Source organism: Camelus ferus, chromosome 12, assembly GCF_009834535.1.
Source record: "Camelus ferus isolate YT-003-E chromosome 12, BCGSAC_Cfer_1.0, whole genome shotgun sequence".
In the NCBI taxonomy this organism is placed as follows: domain Eukaryota; kingdom Metazoa; phylum Chordata; class Mammalia; order Artiodactyla; family Camelidae; genus Camelus; species Camelus ferus.
In genome coordinates this window covers 14204066-14210987 of record NC_045707.1, presented here as the reverse complement: position 1 = coordinate 14210987, position 6922 = coordinate 14204066, and positions in this window count along the sequence as shown.

Below are 6922 nucleotides of genomic sequence, written 5' to 3'. Positions count from 1 at the left end.
GGGGAAAGAGGAGAGGCTTTCCAACCTCCACTAGCTGATGCTGACCAGGAGGCTCCGCCTCCTCCTGCTGGCTTTTCTCCTCCCCTTCCTCCTCCCCCTAAGAACACAGCTCAAATATGACATCGCCTTAGTTTCTTCACTCCCCAGAAGGTTCTGGGGTTCCCCGCATCTATCTCGGGAGTCGTCAGCTCCTGTATGCAGTGGGAATCAGAAATCCTTCTTGTCTGCAGAGACATTTTTTTCCTAGCCTGGACTGCCTGAGACCCCTTTGCATTCAAACATCCTCAGCAACTAATAAACCTACCCGTCCGGCCCTATCACTCTATGAACATGTATTGGTAGTCTGTGTGCCAGGTTTTGTATTAGGTGCTGAGAGGTGAAAAGATACATGCAACAGAATCCTGTCCTTGAGGAACATTGATCACTGATATTTTCTATAGAGGGACCTCAAAAACTCCTTTTACATTTACATACCTTCCTCAGAGAAAATACAGAAAAGCTAACTAGGAATGAGAGTACCAAGAGGCAATACCCCTGCTGTGATAGCCCCATTCTCAAGCCTGCAGTAGAAGGGTTGCAGGATTCTGATAGTGAAGCAAGCATATCTGGTGGGCCACAAAGCAAACAGAATCCATCCTGGGAACAGTACTGCCAATGCCAAGAGGTGCATCCTTTCCTCAGATCCTCTTAACTCTGCACTGCTCCACCTACGTCTTTGTTTCAGTGCCTCTCCACAGTCATCTCTCATCTCCCTGCTGTTTCTACTGCCCTTCCGCTTGCTTACTTTTGTATCTGTACCTGCACATTCTGCAAACAATAAGAATGCAAGTGACTAGAAGATAAAACCATTGGACTACACAAAATTAACTTCTGTGCTGCAAAACTTGCCATCCAAAAAGTGAAAAGACAACCCATAGAATGGGAGAAAATATTTGCAAATCATATATCTGATAAGGGACCAGGTATCAAGAATACATAAATAACTCTTGCAACTCAATAATAAAAAGATAATAACCCAATTTTAAAAATAGGTGAAAGATATCAATAGATACCTCACCAAAGAAGATATATGGATGCAAATAAGCATATGAAATGATGCTCAACATCATATGTCATTAGGAACTGCAGATTAAAGCAGAGACACCACTACAATCTATTAGAATGAAAAAGAAAAAAAAAAAAACTGACACTACCAAATACTGACTGGAATGTGGAGCAACAAGAGCTCCCATTCTTTGTGCAAATGCAAAACAGTACAGTCACTTTAAAAGATAGTTTGGCAGTTTGTTACAAAGCTAAGTATAATATTCCCATATGATCCAGCAACCACACTCCTAAATATCTACCCAAATGAGTTGAAAACTACATCTATACAAAAATCTAAACATGGACGTTTACAGCAGCTTTATTCATAATTGCCAGAAACTGGAAGCAACCAAAATGCCCCTGAAAAGGTGAATGGATAAATAAACTGTGGTACATTCATACAATGGAATATTTCCTCGTTATTCAACAATAGAAATAACCTATCAAGACAAGAAAAGACATGGAGGAACCTTAAATATATATTGCTTAGTGAAGGAAGCCAGTCTGAAAAAACTACATACTGTATGACTCGAACTATATGACATTCTGGAAAAGGTGAAACTATAAAGACAGTGAAAAGATCAGCGGTTGCCAAGGGCTTGGGGTAGAGATGGAGCAATAAATAGGTGGAGCACAAGGGATTTTCAGGGCAATGGAACTATTCTGTATAATACTGAAATGGGGGATATATGATATTATGCATTTGTCAAAAGTTACAGAACTGTACAACACAAAGAGTAAACCCCAATGTAAACTATGGACTTTAGTCAATAATAACATATCAATATTGGTTCATCAATTGTAACAAATGTACCACACAAATGCAAGATGTGAATAATAGGGACACTGAGCAGAAGACAGAGAGTATGTATGGAAACTCTCTGTGCAATCTACTCAATTTGCCTAAAACGTCTCTAGCAAATAAAGTCTACTAATTTCAAAAATACATTCTGTGCAATGAAATACCAAATAAAATTATGATATTATAAAAGAAAAAAAAATGGGCAAGGGTTTGAATAGATATTTATCTAAAGAAAAGATACAAATAAACAATAAGCACATGAAATGATGCTCAACATCACTAACCATTAGAAATATTCCAATCAAAGCCACAATGAGATTCCATTTCACACCTATTAGGGTGGCTAATATCATAAAAGGTGGGGAGGGGAATAACAAGTGTTGGAGAGGATGTGGAGGAACTGGAACCATTGTGTATTGCTGGTAGGGAATGTAAAATTGGTGGTCGCCATGTAAACAGTTTGGCAGTTCCTCAAAATGTTAAACATAGAGCTACCATATGACTCAGCAATTCTGTTCCTACATATATACCCAAGGAAAATGAAAACATATGTACACACACACACACAAAAGTACACCAATGTTCATAGCAGCATTATTCATAATAGGCAAAAAGTGGAAACAGGCCAAATGTCCATTAACTGATGAACGGATAAATAAAATGTGGCTTATCCATTCAATAGAGTATTACTTGGCAATAAAAAGATTGAAGTACTGATACATAATTTTATTGATTTCTGCTCTAATCTTATTCTTAACTGATTACTTTAGATTTAATTTGCTCTTCTCTTATAGTTTCCTAAGGTGGAAATTTAGATGATTGATTTAGATCATCTCCTTTCCTAATATATGCATTCAATGCTATTAATTTCCCTCGAAGCACTGCTTTCACTGTACCTGACAAATTTTAACAAGTTATGTTTTTCATTTCATTGAGTTCAAAATATTTTTAAATTTCTCTTGAGAGTCCTTCTTTGACTTAGTGTTATTTAGAAGTATGATGTTCAATCTCCAAGTATTTGGGGATTTTCCAATTATCTTTCTGTTATTGACTTCTAATTCAATTCCATTGTGGTCTTAGAGAGGCCATGGTATGTTTTCTGTTCTTTTAAATTAGTTAAGATGTTTTTTATAGCCTAGAATGTGGCCTATCTTGGTGCCTATGTTATCATGTACGAATGTATGAATGTTTATGTATGTGTGAATCATGTGGTTTTAAATGAGCATTTTATGTGATTCCATTTTCTCTCACTTCTTAGCATATCAGTAAAACTTTGTAACTTTTTTTAGTGGTTGCCCTAGAGTTTGCAATATATATTTGCAAATAATCCAAGTCCCCTTTCAAATAACACTATACCACTTCTCAGGTGGTATGAATATCTATAATAGCAAAATAATCCTAATTCCTTCCTTCCGTCCCTTGTATCATTGCTGGCTTTTATTTCACTTACATATAAACATACATAAGCATATATATACACACATGATATATACATAAGCATACATAATTGAATACATTGTTGCTATTATTTTGAACAAACTGTTATCTGTTCGACCCACTAAGAATAAGAAAAATAAAAGTATTTATTTTATCTTGACTTATTCCTTCTTTGATGCTCTTCTTTACATAGAAGTTTCTGACCTATATTATTTTCCTTCTCTCTAAAGAACTTTTTAACATTTCTTGCAAAGCAGACTGATTTGCAAAAAAAAATTCCCTCAATTTGTGTTCTGGGAAAATCTTTATTTCTCCTTCACTTTTGAAGGATGACTTCTCAGGGTACAGAATTTCAGACTGGTGTTTTTTTTTCTCCCAACTTTTAAACAGTTCACTCCACTCTCTTCTTGCTTGCGTGGTTTCTAAGGAGCAGTCAGATGTAATTCTCATCTTTGTTCCTCTGTGGGCAAGGTGTTTTTCCCCTCCCCTGGCTCCTTTCAGGACTTTTCGTTTATCTTTGATTTTCTGTAATTTGAAATTGATATGTCTAGGTGTGGGATGTTTTGTTTCCGGTTGGCCTTTATCTTGCTTGGTGTTCTCTGAGCTTCCCCAGATCTGTGGTTTGATGTCTGCCATTAATTTGTGGAAATCCTCAGTAATTATTGTTTCAAATATTTATTCTGTTCTTTTCTCTCCTTTTTCTCCTTCTGGTATTCCCATTATGTACATGTTACATCTGTTGCAGTTGTACCACAGTGCTTGGATATTCTGTTGTTGGTTTTTTTTTTTTTTTCCAGTCTTTGTTTTCTTTGCTTTTCAGTTTTTGAGTATTGTATTAATAAAGCCTCTAGCTCAGAGATTCTTCCTTCAGCTATGTCCAGTGTATTAATAAGCCCATCAAAGGCATTTTTAATTTGTTATAGTGGGGTTTTTTATTTTTAGCATTTCTTTTTGGTTCTTTCTTAGGATTTCCATCTCTTTGCTCATATTGCTTGTCCATTCTTACATGCTATCTATTTTATCCATTAGACTCCTTATCACATTAATTGTAGTGTTTAAAATTCCTGCTCTGATAATTTCAACATCCCTGCCATGTTTGGTTCTGATGTTTGCTCTGTCTTTTCAAATTGTAGGGGGGAGGGTTGCCTTTTTATATGCCTTGTAATTTTTCTTGACAGCCAGACATGATATGCCAGGTAAAAGAAAGTGCTGTAAATAGGACTTTAGTAAAGTGGTGGTGAGGTGTTGGGGGAAGGAAAGCATTTCATAGTCCCATGATTAATTTCAGTCTTTTACTGAGCCTGGACTACATGCCTACTACTATGTCTCTGGACTACAAATTTCACAAGTGTTTGTCCTATTTTTTTCTGCCTTCCCTTGCCCCCACCACCTTAGATGGGACAGGACAGCTAGAGTGGGCTGGAGTTGGGTATTTCCCTTCCTCAGATCAGTTAGACTCTGATAATACCCCAATAAGTTAGGCTCTGGTTAACTAGTTTCCCCTGAAGGTAAGCCTCGTTAAGAAGAACAAAGTACTTCGATTTAGTTCAAAATGGTTCCTCTTCTCCCCTACTGCTGGAAGTCCAAGGGGATTTTTCTCTGATATTCACTATGAGAATCTGATCAAGCTCCCGGAAGTAAATCTCACAATACTGTGGGGGTGCCCCTTTAACTAGGTTCCCCTGTAGTTTTCAACTCCCAGAATTGTCCACACTGAGCCTCCAGCAATTTGTCCATTACAGTTCAGTTTTTCCTGCCCCTTTACTGGTTCCCCAGGAGGTTTCTGTTCATGGGTCGGTCTCTGCTCCAATAAGCTGTGATGAACTGTATTCACCTGCTTGTCCCTCCAGTTTTGGGATCAGCTGTATGCCCTGTGTCCTCCCCTCTCCTATGGATCCAGGAACAGTTGTTGATTTTTCAGTCTTTTTACTTTTACTTGTTGTTAGGATGGAGTGATGACTTCCAAGCTCCTTATATGGGGAACTGGAAGCTGGAAGTCCAAAGTCCAAATCATAATTTTAAGTGAGTGAATTTTATGACATGTAAATTATATCTCAATAAGGATGTTTTTAAAATTTGAAAAGGGAAAAGATAGAAAAGCTTCCCACACATTCTGTAGTTCCTTATTCCATCAATGAATCTAAAGGCTGAAATTTGAAAGTTACCCCTTCCTAAGAAGGGCTAAGAGCTAAATTAGTAAAAAAACAAAAACAAAAACAAAAACACAAAATAGAGTAGCTAATGGAAGAAATACATCATATTAAGAAATGGCTGTAAATGTTTTCCTGATAAGAATCTTCAGAAACTTCTGTTCATTATTATTCATACATTCAACAAATATTTATTGAGGACTCATTATGTGCCAGCCACCGTGCCAGGTGCTGAGGTAGACCAAGCTCTCCTGGAGTTTATAACCTAGAAGGACTATCAAAGGTTCATAGGAAGTTTATATTTCACTGGACCTGGGATATAATTGAAGAAATCAATAACCCACTTAACAATTATAATACATCAAGTTCTTATCCATAAATATTAGTTGAGGGTAGATGGAGTTAAAAAATGGGACCTGGTTAGAAAGAATTTGGCAGTGTTTAGTTAGTACTCTTGAGAGAAGCACACCATTGGATACACATATTCCAGTATTAGAGAAATGGATAATATGATGAAACCATGATAGCTCCTTATAAGTGGATTTTCCTTAATTTTAATCCTCAACTACAAGACCATACCTTCACTTTTTTGTAATTTTTTTGTCTATCAAACAACTTTTAAATTTCAAATATAGTTTCCCAGGAACCTTAACAACTTGGAAGGCATACTTTAGCTAGCTATGGATGACTTATGAATCAAAATTTGATTGCATAATTTGATGTCAGACTGATGACAGAAGAGAATGTTTGAGATCTGGGAAGTTCTAGAAAATATGGCATATGTACAATCCTCAGGCCTCTAACTGGGGAGGCTGAGAGGCATCCCTCAGGGCAGGGTATTGGTAGCATGAGGCCTACAGGTAAACAGTATGGTGACTAAGGAAGAAGAGAAAGGGGTCTAAACATTGTCATACAAGGTAGGGTGCCTAAGGAGAGTGTCAGGAGTAAAGTGCACAGTTCAGCAGAATTAGGACCAGGAATCACAGTGCAAAGTAGCAAGTTAGACAGTCAAACAAGAGATGGTACCAAAGATTCTTGAGGCAACCAAACTAAGCCAGTAGCTGAATTTGCCCTCATTCCAAGGTTATTTTCATTGCTGGTATGGCTTAATGGGGCTGGAAAAAGGCACCCCGGACCCTTCCTCCAGAGGAGAAAGCTGACATGTCCTGGATTTGCAATGGAAAAGAACCTAGGGCCTCAGATAGGCTACTCAAGGCAGCATATGTCCATTGTAATGACTCAAGAATAGGAATTAGCTAGGGTACTGCTGGAAATCCAGAACTTTGTCAAAAATATAATCAGCTTTCTTCAGTTGTCAGGATTGGGAGCTAGAATTCAGGCTTTAGGGGACTTGGCCAGAAGGCTATGTGGTTAAAGTCCGCTACTCTTTCACTTTGTACTGCCTGGTGGTGGTCTTGTTTTCAGCATCAGGTAAAGCTAGTGTGCA